Here is a 5,595-nt window from a genome sequence, read left to right on the forward strand (position 1 = left end):
TTAGAAAAAAAAAATTTTTTCGAATTGTTTTTTTAAATTTTAAAAAATAGTTTCTTGTTATACCCTTCAGCTTCGTGAGAAGGGTATATATAAGTTTGTCATTCCGTTTGTAATTTCTACATTTTTCATTTCCGACCCTATAAAGTATATATATTCTGGATCCTTATAGATAGCGGAGTCGATTAAGCCATGTCCGTCTGTCTGTCTGTTGAAATCAATTTTCTGAAGGCCCCAGATATCTCCGGGATCCAAATCTTCAACAATTCTGTCAGACATACTTTCGAGAATTTTGCTATTTAAAATCAGCAAAATCCGTCCATAAATAACGGAGATATGAGCAAAAATCCGAGACAACCTCTGAAAATTTCATCAAAAAACACAATGTATTGCATGCTTTGACAAAAAAACAACAAAACGTATGGTTGGATGTGCAAGCTATGCGTATTTTGTTTTTTTTTGTGTTTTGTTTCTTTTGGCGTTGTTGTTGTTTTTTATACAACTAACCGTTTGTTTGGTTGTGTGGATGTGCAAGCTTTGCGTATTTTGTTTTTTTTTTGTGTTTTGTTTCTTTTGGCGTTGTTGTTGTTTTTTATACAATTAAACGTATGTTTGGTTGTGTGTTGGATTTTTTGACAAAAAATCAACAAATCGTATGTTTGAATGTGCATGCTTTGCGTATTTTGTTTTTCTTTTGTGTTTTCTTTCTTTTGGCGTTGTTGTTGTTTTTTATACAATTAAACGTATGTTTGGATGTGTGTTGGTTTCATTGCCTTGCGTATTTTGTTTTTGTTTTTTCTTTTGGTGTTCTGTTTCGTTTGGCGTTGTTGTTGTTTTTTGTGTTCTTGATAAATTTAGGATGCTGTACGCTGAAAGTGGGCAATGTACATACATACATATATACTAATTATAAAAAATAATAATGCATCCACAACAAAGGTGAAGGGTATATAAGATTCGGCATAGCCGAATATAGCACTCTTACTTGTTTTTTTTTTAATATTTAGCGAAAAAAAATTTTTGTTGATATGTAGGTACCTATATTGAAATTGAAAAATGTGGAAATATATACCCTTTACACTTATGGTGAAGGGTATAAAAACTAAAAAAACCTTCTATATTCTAACGAATTTTAAAAAAGCAATGCGATTTACAAAAAAAAAAAAATAAAGTAAGAATGTACCTATTTTCTTTTAAAATATCAATAATTTATATTCGTGGGTGATTTTCGGAAGTGGGCCTTGTATGTGAGCTATGACCAATTATGGATTATGAAATTAGGTCGTGTGATTTGTGTTTATATGAAAGTTATTTATGATGAATTTTGTGTGTATACCAACGCTTTTATGAACTTTAAAGAGATTTCCGAAAGCGGGAGCTATGACTAATTATGGACCGATCATAATAAAATTTGGTGACATGAATTTCGTATATATAAAACTTATTTGGAGCGAAATTTGTGTAGATACATATAAAAGCATTTATAATAAATAAAGTCCAATTTCGGGGCTAGGTGAAATAATGGACTTGTGCCGAACGAATTATATGTACCAAATTTTATCGAAATGTATTCAAAATTGTGACCTGTACTTTGCGCACAAGGTTTACATGGACAGCCAGCAATATTTCATATTTTCTTTTAGTTTTTATTGAGTTAAAAATTAATTTAATAAAATGGACCGTTTTATGTAATTTTGAGATTGTTATATGAAAAATATTTATAAAGCCTTGTGTTTCTTTAATGTTTATATTTAAATAAAAATGTTTTGTATTCTCGCCTATCGTGGACTTGTAGCGGACTAGAAACTAGATTTGACAGTTGATTGGTTAACTGCACTAGTGATGTGTCAGTCACTTTACCATGTGGCTGTCTGTCCTAGGCGATGTTACTAGGATAACATAGATTTAGTCATTTTACCAGTCATGAATTCTATTCGTTGTCAATTCCGGAAAAGAATGGGTGCAATGTCACAGAAAGAACTATCGGGTATTTATAGAATGAAACATTTCCGTTGTACATTTGGGGGCAATGCACATACAATTCGTATATACATACATATGTATGTACATTTGTTGGATGTTATATATACTATGTATGTATTTGTTTATAAATACATACATACATATTTATATATTGGGTGTGTTCGTATTTTACGTTAAATAGTGTCTGTGGAATGTCGTTCAACCAGCCAGCCAATGATAAAAACGAAATCGTCTGTAAATGTTTTTCTACACCAAAATAACTAAAAAAGAAACACTATACATACATACGATTCCAAATACTTTTAATAATTTCCTTAGAAATGCAGCTTTTAAATTCTTTCGAAATCATCCATAATCGTACATAACTTGTGCAAAGATTCCAGCATCGTTAAAATCTCTTAACATAAAAAAACAAAGTAAACTGGTTCTTTAAAAATTCATCATTCATGAAACTCACTTCCCAAATTAAATGTATCTCCTTTAGAATTTGTACGCGCCAAATTGACAAATCAAATAATTTTTTGGCTTATTGTTTGATTTGATAAGTAAAATTTGTCATACAATACCAAATTTCTAGATGGAATGTCACAAGCCTTTCTAATCCCTAAATTATAGTTTCTATATAACATAACGGGTTGGTCAATCACTTTTCCCAGAGTCTAATACCACATTCAGACTGCACCGAAATTACTTAATTTTGGGCCGAACTGCCCGCTCAGAGCAATTTTTTTAAACGAATAACCCAAATAAAAGGTTTTACTTATTTATTCATTTATTGACACAATTTATATTAGAATTATGCTTTTATTTTGTTATAAATATTTTATTTAATATTGTTCTGTGCATGGTACAGTGTCAGGTTTTGCCATTTTAGGGGGCTAAAGTCTGTATTTTGAAAACTATAAAAGGTAAAGCTACGAATTTTTTTAACAAGTTGTTATCATGAAAATACACATCTTTTTTGAAAAATTGGGCGAAATCGGACAACTGCAACGACCACCGTATATAATAGTAATAATTAATATGCATGAATGAATTTTTATCGTACCCGCCTCTATAATTGTTCTATGTATTGCAGAAATACGTTGTGTAAAATATTAGGATGATAGGATAACGTTAACTGGTGGCGCAACGACGCTGAAGTTTTGAGGTGCATTTACAAGGGGAAACAAGTATTACTTTTGCAATTTAATTTAAAGGAATCGAAATGTGTACGTAATTGCCGTTCTAATGAGATATAAAACACAATAATTGGTTAAAACTTGTCTCAAGACACTAGAACAAGAAATGTAGAAACAAAATGAAGATATTTTGAGAAATATTAAAATAAAAGCTCATTTTTACTTAAACTCATAAGCGTAGCTAGACTATTATTCTGGGCTGGGCAATTGTCCTTCCAACAGTAAAAATAAACAATTTTTTTTATAAAAAAAATTATTTTTTATTAAAACAAAACTAATATATCACAAAAATTCAGTTTGCTAACATAACTACTTCATTTTTAATATTTAAAACTGCTAATTTATTTTATAAAATATTTTTATATATTTAACTTCCAATAATCAACTGAAGGAATAGAATCCGGCAAATCCAGATTTTAGCTTTTACCTTATGTTGATTCTATATAAAAATCTTCGAGAACACTTTTAATTACAGCGTAATTTTTAATTACTGACTTGCAATTTTCATATCTACAACTCTATCTAATTATGCAAAGGCTGTTTATTTTATACTGTTTAATTTGAAGAGCTTGGCTTAGGCTTTTTAAATCATTATTATATTCTGGTTTCGAAAAGTGAATGCATAAAACCTCTATGCTAATAATGTTTGCGCTGATGATATGTGTGAACACGAATCCACAATAACTAAGTTTATCCTGTCGGATAAACAATGAACCAAAATGGCTTGCGGATTTGACTCCTTTATTTTAGCTTGTAAAAACCAAACATTACATGTGCTCCGTTGTACTATTGGCATTGGGATATTTTTTAACTTTTTGGATCCCAAAAACCCCATGATTAATGTTCTAGGGCACAGGAATCTCATAACGGAACAATCTACAAATCCAAAAAAATCTGTCTGTGACTTTCCAAATTTTTATCTGGGGTGGGCAGATGCGAGTCTGGGGTGGTTTTGCCCACCCCAGCACCCCCTATCTACGCCAATGCTTAAACTACATTCATATTTACATGTATATGAGTTTTTGTCTTCGTAGGTATGACCAAAAAAATACATTTTTTTTAACGGCAAATTCAAAACTCCATTTTAAAATTTTTAAAAATTTTGTTAAGCAAATTTCGGAATTTTTTGGTTATCGTATTGGGATTTATTGAGAATATAATAGGGAATAAAAATATGAAAAATGTATGACAATAGGTCTGTTCATTTACTTTCCCAGTAAATACTTGCAACGAGAGAATAAAATCAAAATTTACAAAATTACCCTCTTAAATTCTCAAAAATAGTAAAAAGTAAATGAACGCTTTTCCAGTAACAATTGTTTTAAATACACAATTTTCTTATTTTATTCCTTTTAAAATGTATAAATATTCACATTTTCATCAATTTTATTGAATTGTTTTTTTTTAATTTTTTCTAAACAAAAATAAAATTGTAAATAAATAAACAATAACACAAAACATATGAAATATAAGCTGCTAACTATTACGAGTTCAAAATAGAACTTGAAATAGTTTGCAACGAGAGAACACTCTAAAATTTATACGCTCTTTTTTCTCTACTTGCAAGTTTTATGAGTTAATGAACGCTTTCCAGTAACAATTGTTACTAACTTGTAACAACTTTTAGTTATTGAACAGAGCTAATATCTCTTATAGTTTTTCCGTACCTGCTATTTGAATTTTGAGATTTTCGAGAAAAACTAATTATTTGGCCATATTTTTGAGAATGATACCAATTTCCTTACTGTTATGAATTTTAAGTAAAACCTATTCAGAATATTATAGTCCATATAAATTTTAATATAGTCTGAAAGTTTTAATAAAATCGGTAAACGTTAACCCTTAAACATAACCTAGAAAAACAACTTTAACCCTGAAAACTATATTGCTGAACTTTTAAAAAATGTGTATTGTGTATGTAAAAAGTTGCAAAAAATATATTATAATCCCAATAGGTTATATACCAATCTTTAGTGTGATGACAACAGAACGCTGGAATCAAATGATATTCTATGTTTTTGAGTCCATGAAATATTTCTCACTTTCCATATATGTATACATACGTTCAATAAAACGCTTTACATGAACCGCCCCGTTAAAAAATATGGAGTATTTGCACTAAGACAGAGATGTTCATTGTAATTTCTAGTTAATATCGACGAAATTTAGCAACATAACTTAATTTAAAAGTCACCAAAATGTATGGGAAATTAATCAATTTCGAATTAATTTTGGGTCTATGTGATAGAACGTATGTCCGTTTTAAAGGACGTTATAATTTCAAGTATAACATTTTTTGTATATTTTTTAAAAATTTAACAATCTGATATTTCGGAATTTATTATAAATATTGTAAGTGGTTGTTTTTAGAAAAATAGTTAAACATCCATTATCGAAGATATTTGCGAAAAACAAAATAATGTCATGGTAAATA

Source organism: Calliphora vicina, chromosome 3, assembly GCF_958450345.1.
Source record: "Calliphora vicina chromosome 3, idCalVici1.1, whole genome shotgun sequence".
Classification (NCBI taxonomy): Eukaryota; Metazoa; Arthropoda; class Insecta; order Diptera; family Calliphoridae; genus Calliphora; species Calliphora vicina.